The sequence below is a fragment of the Carassius auratus genome, chromosome 40, assembly GCF_003368295.1.
Source record: "Carassius auratus strain Wakin chromosome 40, ASM336829v1, whole genome shotgun sequence".
Lineage (NCBI taxonomy): Eukaryota > Metazoa > Chordata > Actinopteri > Cypriniformes > Cyprinidae > Carassius > Carassius auratus.
In genome coordinates, this window is record NC_039282.1 from 1,117,528 (window position 1) to 1,129,936 (window position 12,409).

Below are 12,409 nucleotides of genomic sequence, written 5' to 3' on the forward strand. Positions count from 1 at the left end.
TGATGATTATGTTTTAAAGGTGCTGTAGGGAACTTTTGTAAAAAAATATATTTTACATATTTATTAAACCTGTCATTATGTCCTGACAGTAGATTATGAGAAAGATAATCTGTGAAAAAAATCAAGCTCCTCTGGCTCCTCTCAGTGGTTCTATTGCCATTTGCAGAAACTCCATCGCTCATGGTAAAAAATAACCAATCAGAGCTGTGGTCCGTAACTTTGTTTGTGTTCAAAATGTAGAAAAATTTATATAATAAGCGAGTACACCATGAATCCATTTTCCAAACCGTGTTTTTGGCTTGTCCTGAATCACTAGGGTGCACCTATAATAAGTGTTTATATTCGGACTATTTTAGATTCCTTCGGGGATACCGCGGCGGAAGTAGTTCCGGCAACGATGTTCTTCCGCAAGATGCAAGCAGTTCTGTTTATTAACCGCTAGATCGTCAAAAGTTCCCTAGCGCAGCTTTAATGTAATCGTTGCTTGACCTTAATCACTGAACTCATTTACAGTCTCTTCTCTAAGATTTTATTGATTGTAACAGCTTTGATTCCACAATGAAAGAGTTTGAATTTTCTATACATTTTGTAGGCATCTCTTGCAAGCGATTAAGATTTTTTTTTTTTTTTTTTTGATTAAAGAGTTTTAATTTTAGGCACACACAGATAACAAGAATCAGCGTATGAATCTCAGCAACAGTGACAAACAGCATATCCAGATAAACAGATCTACTCTGAACATCACAAAACTAGATACAAAAAAATTCATATAAAACAGCAAAAAATAAAATATAGTTAGAATAAAAAGTTAAAAAGACAGTTCAGCTCATAATTTATTCATGCCGCAATGCATGATGGGAGCCATGGATGAGTTTCTATTGGATACAACATTCTTTTTTGATGGTCACCGTTGTTGTGATGCTCACGCTGATTCTTGATGTCTGTGTTTCTAAACTAAATATTTTTTTCTTTATGTAGAACTAACTTTTAAAAACAAATTTCATATTATGGCAAAAATGCTGATCACTTTTTTCCACCTAATTTATGTATGCAGTAAAGAAACTTAAACTCAGGCATTCAGGTCTCTCTATAATAAATAGCTCAAATCACAATCAATGGCACACATGATTGCCTTTGCTGTGGTCTGTCTGTATGATATAATTCAGTCACCACAGCCACATAAAATCTAAAGATAATAACTGAAGGGTCAAGATCCCAACTAAAGCAAACACTGACCACTATAATGGTGACACACAAATGGTGATTTTCTTGTTTGGTGATTCTGCTTGTTAACATCAGATGTTTTCAATAATGGTCAATCATAACTCAATTAACTTCTTAATTATGTCATTAACTTCAACTCTGCTTCAGTGTTTTACTTTCAACACTGCTTCAGAGTCCACACTCAGAGTGTTAAAGGGGGGTGAAATGCTATTTCATGCATACTGAGTTTTTTACACTGTTAATGAGTTGGATTCCCATGCTAAACATGGACAAAGTTTAAAAAATTAAGTTGTACGTTTGAAGGAGTATTTTTGCTCCAAAAATACCTCTTCCGGTTTGTCACAAGTTTCGGAAAGTTTTCTTTCGAGTATGGCTCTGTGTGACATTAGATGGAGTGGAATTTCCTTATATGGATCCTAAGGGCACGTCTGTCCGAAGAGCGCGCGCTCCCGTATAGCAGAGCACTGAGAGCACAACAGACGTTCACTGATCAGAGCGAGAGCGTCACGAAATGTCACAAAAGGAGTGTGTTTTTGTTTGCCAGGGCAAGACAACCCTGCACAGATTACCAAAAGAGAAACAGCATTAATAATAATAATAATAATACATTTAATTTGTAAGCGCTTTTCTAAGTACTCAAAGACACTTTACAGAAAATTGTAAAACAAATGTAGCAACATAGAAAAATTGTAAAGCAGAAGTAACAGAATATAAAATAAAACACACAATTAAATTAAACATTAAAAGCAATTAAAAAAAAAAAAAGAGTTTTTGTCAAGATTTTGAATTTTGGCAAGTCATTGCAGTCACGGATTTTTTGGGGTAGAGAGTTCCAGAGGGTTGGGGCAGCCACAGAGAAGGCCCTGTCCCCCCAGGTTCGGTGCTTGGTCTTGGGAGGTAGAATCAAGAAGTTTGCATTAGAAGAGCGGAGGCAACGAGATGGGTTGTGGCGGTGGAGCAGGTCAGTGAGGTAGGAAGGGGTCTGGTTATAGAGGGCTTATGAGTGAGGAGAAGGATTTTTAATTGAATTCGTTGTGGCACCGGGAGCCAATGAAGGTTCTTAAGGACTGGAGTGATGTGGTCGCGAGTGGAGGTGTGGGTGAGTAGACGAGCAGCAGAGTTCTGAATGTATTGAAGTTTGTTTAAGCTTTTCAATGTTGTGCCATACAGGATGCTGTTACAGTAGTCGATTCTGGAGGTGATGAAGGCGTGGATGAGGGTTTCAGCAGCTGAGAACGAGAGTGAAGGACGGAGTCGGGCAATGTTTTTTAAATGAAAAAAAGCAGTTCTGGTGATTTGTTTTATGTGCGGATCAAAGGAGAAGTTATTGTCAAAGATGACTCCGAGGTTGCGACTGTGAAAGGATGGAAACAGGGTGGAGTTGTCGACAGTGAGAGAGAAACTGTGAGTGGCCTTGGTGATGGATTTGGGACCGATGATGATCATGTCTGTTTTTTCACAGTTAAGTTGAAGGAAATTAGTGTGCATCCAGGAACCAAGGGACCAGTGGATGGAGTTTATTTTTACAGAGCATCAACGGAGTTGTGCAAGTGTTTGTGTTTGTTCCCTGCATTTTGAAGATGCTTGTTTTACAACAAGGCCCAGTTTGACGCCGGATTTGCATATCGTTTATTTCTTCTTAAGGATAATGCAGTCCCAACGAAAAAGGGTCACGATCGTGTGTTGGAACCGCATGCGGTGAGTAAAACTGCTTTCCTCACGGTAAAGTCACAGCTTCCAAACGCTCTCAACGCAAAAGCCTACTGGCGCTCGTGATTCTTTAGCTCCCCCCACACGTCACGCCTCCAGCCGGTCGTGTTTTTCCGGGAAAAATCTGTACAGGCTATCTTTCTCTTAAGAATATAATAAAACAAAAGACATTTTGGAGTTATGAAGGATGCAGTACTACTCTATAGGTACTCAAGATTAACAGGATATTGAGTGAAAATGAGCATTTCACCCCCCCTTTAAATTAACACTGGGGATTTTGCTGTGTATTCATCAGACTAAAAGGTTTGATTCGGGAAACCGCACTACAACTGTAACTGCGCTTTGTCATGTCTAAATAACCTGTTCTTCTTTAAGAAAACAACTGCAAATGTCTGTTTAGCATACATATTAGTTTTAGTCAGTTACATAGGTGTCATGCATGAAGTTTATAGTTATTTTAAATAATTCTGATGGAGTTACAGGTTTAGGTTAGTGGGGTGCCTGTAAGCGGTGAAAACTTCAAGCATCATAGACGACGGTGTTACCCAAACAGCCCATAGCGTTATCTTTTAACAAACTATTGTATAACAAGTTACGAAGACAAAATCTGTAACAGTGTTCATTAATATGTTGAAATGAAAATAAACATACAAAACTTTATAATTACTGTGAGTTCGGTGTAGCCTAACACCGCATAGACAAATGTTTGTTCTAACACTTTCCCCCTAAAATTTTAAGATTTCTTGACTTCACTGTGTTTAATGGACGCTAAATCTTATCACGCCGTAGCGAACTGTAAACCACACACTTTCTCATCGCATTACACTAAGAAACAAGTACAATCGTATGCTTCCAGGACTTTGCTCATTCTTTCTGTTTAAATTTGTTTAAACGGACTTTCACATTCTTATCTTATTTTCACCAACTAAGTGTAATTCCTAGGCCTCGTGGATTGTTTTCTAGTTTTGCCGTCAACCTCTTTGTTCATACACAGCAAAATCCCCAGTGTTAATTTAACACTCTTGAGTGTGGACTAATATAAACACTAAAGCAGTGTTAAAAGTAACACTGAAGCAGAGTTGAAGTTAATGAGATAATTAAGAAGTTAATTGAGTTATGAGTGACCATTATTGAAGACACCTGAAGTTAACAAGCAGACTCACCAAACGAGAAAATCACAATTTGTGTGTCACCATTATAGTGTTCAGTGTTTGCTTTAGTTGGGATCTTGACCCTTCAGTTATTATCTTTAGATTTTATGTGGCTGTGGTGATTGAATTATATCATACAGACAGACCACAGCAAAGGCAATCATGTGTGCCATTGATTGTGATTTGAGCTATTTGTTATAGAGTGACCTGAATGCCTGAGTTTAAGTTTCTTTACTGCTTACATAAATTAAGTGAAAAAGAAAAGTAAGCAACCCAGAATTTCTGACATAGTATGGCATGTTTTTAATAGTTAGTTCTACGTAAAAAGTAATCTTTTGTTTGGACACACAGACATCAGGAATCAGCGTGAGCATCACAACAACGGTGACCATCAAAAAAGCATGTTGTAAACAATAAAAACTCATCCATGGCTCCCATCATGCATTGCGGCATGAATAAAATATGAGCTGAACTGTCTTTTTAACTTTTTCTATGGTCTGTTTATCTGAATATGTTGTTTGTCACCGTTGTTGAGATTCATACGTTAATTATTGTTATCTGTGTGTGCCTAAAATTAGAATTCTTTAATTAAAAAAAAATCAGAATCACTTGCAAGAGATACCTACAAAATGTATAGAAAATGCAGATTTTTTCATTGTGGAATCAAAGCTGTGACAATCAATAATGGAAGTTTTACTTTGAGAAAAGACTGTAAATTAGTTCAGTGATTCATGTCAAACAACGATTATATTAAAACATAATCATCAACACATGATGATTTTTGCTCTTGGTTTGACAAACAAACTTTAAAAGTAAAAAGTTACAAGCCAAGATCCCAGCTAAAGCAAACACTGAACACTATAATGGTGATACACAAATTGTGATTTTTCTCGTTTGGTGATTCTGCTTGTTAACATCAGGTGTCTTCAATAATGGTCAATCATAACTCAATTAACTTCTTAATTATCTCATTAACTTCAACTCTGCTTCAGTGTTACTTTTAACACTGCTTCAGTGTTTATATGAGTCCACACTCAGAGTGTTAAATTAACACTGGGAATTTTGCTGTGTACGTCGTGATATATCTGTGAATTTGCTTGATTTCATAAAATATTTTATCTTTTACGTTATATCATTATACTATCCTAGTTTATATCAGATACAAGTTTGTTTCTTAATATTTCACTTCTGTCTTCTCCCGTCCATTCTATCCCCAATAGAGTATCCACGACTGTATACTCATTGTAGGTTACTTAGAATAAAGACGTATTCTAAATCATTAAAATCCAAAAATTTTACTCAAAGAAAGAATAACAAGTAGAGTGATTCAAACTTTTATTTTTAACAATACATTTTTAATATACATGCATACATTGAAGCAGGTATAAATATGATCAACATAGACTGTAAAAAATTAGACCATATTCGTTCTGTTCAATTATATATTTTTTCCCTGGTCCTGGTAAAATTTATATTTTTAGTGATGACTAAAACTATTGTAAATGTTTTGTTTTATATTGTTTGTGAATGTATAATGTGTTTATATTCATTAAAAGAAGAAAATAAGACTTGGAGACGAATGTATGCATGAGAGGGAGAGAGAGAGAGAGAGAGAGAGAGAGAGATACATGAATATGACGTAATACCCGCGTCACATGGTCCACAGACGCGTCTTCGGATAGAGAGCACTGCGGATACCATTGACGAATCACCGACAATAACCCAGAAAAAACAACAAATGGTCACGTCGTATGGATAGTTCACATGTTTTAACATGAAAGGTAGAGTGTAAAGAGGTTCTGGTTAATATGCATAAACAATTTAATACATTTACATCGTTGTGTACAAGTTGCATTTATAAAGGTGGCCGTCTTGAAAGAAATCAGTGTTGAGTGACCGCTAGGTGTCATCCTTGTTCTATGAATGGACTTGTTCAATAGGTGGAAAGCTGAGCAAGGGTCACCCGTTTCATCATAAATCCAAGGGCACGAGAGATGCTAGACGGGGAGCGTCGTGATTCATAGATGCACCCGTCAGAAAACTGTCAAAAACATGGTACTCCTGCGTGAGATACGTTGGTTATGTATATTATATAAAGGATAGAATATAAAGAATGGCATGTTTTTCAACTTTAGCTCTGTTGTACAGATCCATGAAAAAGGAGGGGGCACACGCAGTCTCTCTGTGTGACAGTGCACGCTTGTGGGGGCGCGCGTTCTCTCTGTCTGACGGCGCGGCTCAACTGTGTTTTATGAGTCAGGGTAGTTCATTCAGAGAGCGTCCGACAGATGGAGCTGCGAGCCCGTTTCTCACAAAGCTGAAGCTTCTGTCTAAAATAAGGTAGGCGGATTGGTTTCAGTAAGCAGAATGTTTTTCAACCTTAGTTAAATTACTTTAGATTATGTATATTATATAAATTATATAATATAAAGAACGGCATGTTTTCAACTTTAGCATGATAATTTATATTATAAATATTATATAAAGGGTAGGATGTTTTATATATGAATGTGAAATAGCTGAAACTTTTTCAACCTTTAATTGTTTTAGATTATATAAATTATATAAATTATAGAATATAAAGAACGGCATGTTTTCAACTTTAGCATGATAATTAATTATATTATATAAATTATATAAATTATAGAATGTTTTATATATAAATGTGAAAAAACTGAAATGTTTATCAACCTTTAATTGTTTTAGATTATGTATATTATGTAAATTATGTAATATAAAGAACGGTATGTTTTCAACTTTAGCATGATAATTAATTATATTATATAAATTATATAATTTATAGAATGTTTTATATATAAATGTGAAATAACTGTCTGACATCCACTCCCATTACATTCGTGAGCAGTATAAAAATGGGGTCGGTGTCAGACAGTTCTCTCTGCATGCAGCCAACTGCACACAGACACACACACACACACACCTACACACATAACCCATATAACTGGGACAAAGTTCAAACAACCGCAAATAGCTTCTGTCAAAACCACATGATCGATGCGTGAGGAGGGTTCGTATACCGTAAAACCACCCGTCAAAAACTATGATTTAGGAATAACAAGGTCAATAGGGTAAAATTTTCTGTCAAAAACACATGATCGATGCGTGGGGAGGGGTCATAGGTGAACCCATGAACTCATTCGTAAAGTTCAACCCATCCATCATAAGGTTACCGGAAGTTCAACCTGTCAAAAAGGTCAAAGGTCAAAGTCGTAAATCATCTTGACAGAAGCTGCATCATAATAACTACTAGTATCACATGTTCTGAAAAAATATTAATCAGCAGAACTGTTTCCAAATTTGATAATGAATCATCATATTAGAAAATGATTTCTAAAGGATCATGTGATAATGATCCTAAAAATTCTGCTTTGCATCACAGAAATAAATGATAATTTAAAGTATAATACATTTTAAAACAATTATTTTAAATTGTAATAATATATCACAATATTATTAAAAAAAATCTGTATTTTTGATCAAGTAAATGCAGGCTTGATGAGCAGAAGAATCTTCTTTCAAAAACATTTAAAATAGTAATGTTTCCAAACTTTTGGTCTGTACTATATATATATATATATATATATATATATATATATATATATATATATATATATATATATATATATATATATATATATATATATATATACACACTCACAAGTCAATATATTTTCTGTGTGTATTTAACAGTTACATTTTCTGAAGAATAAGAAGAAGAAACTTCAGTCTGATAATGATTCATCTGTTGCAACAGTGTCAAAACTTCAGCTTCATCCTGAATTCTGTCAGCATCTCAATCACCAGTTCAGACAGTATCTACACAGCAAAATCCCCAGTGTTAATTTAACACTCTGAGTGTGGACTCATATAAACACTGAAGCAGTGTTAAAAGTAACACTGAAGCAGAGTTGAAGTTAATGAGATAATTAAGAAGTTAATTGAGTTATGATTAAGCATTATTGAAGACACCTGATGTTAACAAGCAGAATCACAAATGAGAAAAATCACAATTTGTGTATCACTATTATAGTGTTCAGTGTTTGCTTTAGCTGGGATCTTGGCTTGTAACTTTTTACTTTTAAAGTTTGTTTGTCAAACCTAGAGCAAAACTCATTGCGTGTTAATGATTATGTTTTAATGTAATCGTTGTTTGACATGAATCACTGAACTCATTTACAGTCTTTTCTCAAAGTAAAACTTCCATTATTGATTGTCGCAGCTTTTTTTCCACAATGAAAAAATCTGTATTTTCTATACATTTTGTAGGTCTCTCTTGCAAGTGATTCTGATTTTTTTTTATTAAAGAATTCTAATTTTAGGCACATACAGATAACAATATTCAACGTATGAATCTCAACAACGGTGACAAACAACATATTCAGATAAACAGACCAACTCTGGACATCACAAAACTAGATACAAAAAATGAACATAAAAACAGCAAAAATAAAATATAGTTAGAATAAAAAGTTAAAAAGACAGTTCAGCTCATAATTTATTCATGCCGCAATGCATGATGGGAGCCATGGATGAGTTTTTGTTGGCTACAACAAGCTTTTTTGATGGTCACCGTTGTTGTGATGCTCACGCTGATTCCTGATGTCTGTGTGTCCAAACAAAAGATTACATTTTTTTACATAGAACTAACTATTAAAAACATGTAATACTATGTCAGAAATGCTGGGTTGCCTACTTTTCTTTTTCACTTAATTTATGTATGCAGTAAAGAAACTTAAACTCAGGCATTCAGGTCACTCTATAACAAATACCTCAAATCACAATCAATGGCACACATGATTGCCTTTGCTTTGGTCTGTCTGTATGATATAATTCAGTCACCACAGCCACATAAAATCTAAAGATAATAACTGAAGGGGTCAAGATCCCAACTAAAGCAAACACTGATCACTATAATGGTGATACAAAATTGTGATTTCTCGTCTGGTGATTCTGCTTGTTAACATCAGGTGTCTTCAATAATGGTCAATCATAACTCAATTAACTTCTTAATTATCTCATTAACTTCAACTCTGCTTCAGTGTTACTTTTAACACTGCTTTAGTGTTTATATGAGTCCACACTCAAGAGTGTTAAATTAACATTGGGGATTTTGCTGTGTATGCATACTGTAAAAGCGTGTGTGTGTGTGTGTGTGTGTGTGTGTTTAATGCATGAGACACTCCTGATTCATGATGACTTCCCTAGTAAAAAGTAATACATTTATTTAATAACAAGTAAAGTTAAAATATATTAACATATTTACTGACATATCATTTGGGACTTACTTATATAAAAGTAACAATTAAAGGTCCTGTTTTTTTTGCTTTTTTGAAGCTTTGACTGTGTTTACAGTGTGCAATATAACGTGTTCATGTTTCGCGTGTAAAAAAACAGGATTTTTCACACAATTCACCTATATGTATACCAATGTTTTCACTGTCATAAAAACGAGCTGATGACTTCCTTGTTCTATGAAGTCCCTCCTTCAGAAATACGTGATGAGTTCTGATTGTGACATTAAACTGATTGAGATTTAGGAAGCTGTCCTCAGCAAAATGTGCTGCACATAGTTTTACATGTGGATTGTTATTTTCGGGAACCGAGTTAAAAATAAATTGTAACTATTGAGCTCTAAGTACAGCGTCCCTGGGAAGCCCAAACAAAGGTGATTGGACTCCGAGATGAAAATAGCAGCGTTTTGACGACATGGGAAACACAAACACAACTCTTCCTTTTCTCCGCCGGAGCGCAACAAGAACACGCCCCTTTTTTGTGTATTCCTGTGGGTGGAGGTTATTCAAAAAACGGTTTTAGTGATGTCATTACTGCAGGAACTAGAGTAGGGCTGCACGATTAATCGCATGCAATTGTCATGCGTGTCTTTGTCAGTAAAGCCGGTTCTGTGATTAGCAGTAAATGTCCACCACCTGGTTTCAAATGGAGCGGCACTTCCCAGCTAGAATTTTCTTTGTTCTAAAATGTTCTAAGAACATTCCCATTGATTGTTCTAACAATGTTTTTAGCGGGTAGTTTGTTCCCAGAACGTTCTCTCAAAAGATAGGATAACGTTCTCTAAAAACATTCTACAAATGTTTATCAATAACATTATTAGAACATTATTCCATAACATTCTAATTAAGATTTAAGTGGATGTTTAGATGTGGATGTTGATGTCTGTTTAAAAGTAATAGCTTGGTTTGATGTCACCATAATGCTGGTAAGTGTTGGCTTTAGTTGTGCAATTTGACACTTGACTTGTCTGTGTTGTTTTTTAGCTGCTGTCATCTTTATTGTGGCTAAAACAGCAAACGAATATGTGGTTCAATGGTGCTGTTCGCTTGCTGATGATTGATATGTCTGATTACTTGTTTTCACCCAAGCTACTGTGTGGTGTTAGTTAAGTATTATTTATTAAAGTGACTCAATGGTCAACAGCCTGACACCCAGTTGAATTTAAAGCAGATAATTTCAAAAATTTAAAAAAAAATTGTCACACAAACATCAAGATTCAGTGTATGAATCTCAGCAATGGTGACATGCTTTATGCTGCAATGTATTCTGGGTACATCATGCAAAACTCATCCATAGCACCCAGAATGCATTGCGGCATGAAGCATGTCACCATTGTTGAGATTCTTACACTAATTCTTAAGGTCTCTGTATGTCTAAGCATCCTATGGTTTGAAGTGATTCTAAAACAATGTAGTTTAAAAAGATCAGATAAAAATAAAATAAATTGTCAGGACCCTGTGTATTGCAACACATCTGCTATAGTCACTAATAATAAATTAATAGCGTAGAACAGACTCCTGGTAAAATCAGTTGATCAGATTGTTACAATAAGACATCCTTAATATCAGCCAGTAACCAACATTATCAAATGACATCTTTTTCTCAATGTTTTTGCTGTAACAGATATAATTACAGCAGCTAAATGAACGCTGACACTGAAAAGAGTCATACTTCCTAAGTACTGAACAGCATAATGGTGACATCAAACTAAACTATAATTTTCAATAAACCATCATCATCTCTGTTAATCTCAATAAGAACTTTTTTAAATTTATGACAGAAATAAATCTTGTTTATAATAAGTGAAGATTGTCATGTTTTTGGAGTATTTACGCTAGAGTTTGACACCAAACAGAGGTTGGGTTTTCACTTTCAACCAACATCTGACTTCTGAGCAATGTCAGTCCACATCTAGTGTGATGGGAAGCCGTAATTCACTGACAAGCTGTGCAATATCACGTTCATAATCGCAGATTAATCGCATGCGGTTATGAACGCGATATTGCGTAGCTTGTCAACGATCTACGGCTCTGTATATTAGGTGCGGCTCCATTTGAAAGCAGCTGATGGACATTTACTGCTAATCACAGAACCATCTTTACTGATGAGACACGCATGACAATCGCATGCGATTAATCGTGCAGCCCTAAACTAGAGGGATGTAGTCCAGACTGGTCTTTCGATGTAGACAAATTCTGTTAAATAAAATATCTCACTTGGCATTGAACTTTGAGCTTTAGAATTTTACAGATGTTATTTATAATCTAACAACAACATTACACACTAACTAAAGTTTAAAACATGGGATCACAAAGAACGGGACCTTAAAACTTTATTTGGAGTACTACTACGTTAATGGTGGACGGAGTACACAAATCAAGTACTTGACTAAAGGTACAGATACATATAGTAAAATATTACTCCAGTAAAAGTAAAAGTACCCCTTTTTCAATTTTACTCGAGTGAAAGTACAAAAGTACTAGATTTTTTTATGTACTTAAGTAAAAAAGTACTGATAGATTTATTTAGCAATTTTACATAGGTTGCTTAATTTAATTTATTATTATCACATATTTTTTATAATCCTACTGTTCAAAATACCTGTGATTTTCCCAAATAACCACTATATGGAGTCGCGAAAACAGATCTGAGCATCTGATCTTCACCCGGAAGACAAAAGTGTTTTAAAGTAATTTTTTTGCAGAACATCACAGTTATATACACAGCAAAATCCCCAGTGTTAATTTAACACTATGAGTGCGGACTCATATAAACACTGAAGCAGTGTTAAAAGTAACAGTGAAGCAGAGTTGAAGTTAATGAGATAATTAAGAAGTTAATTGAGTTATGATTGACCATTATTGAAGACACCTGATGTTAACAAGCAGAATCACCAAACGAGAAAATCACAATTTGTGTATCACCATTATAGTGGTCAATGTTTGCTTTAGTTGGGATCTTAACCCTTCAGTTATTATCTTTAGATTTTATGTGGCTGTGGTGACTGAATT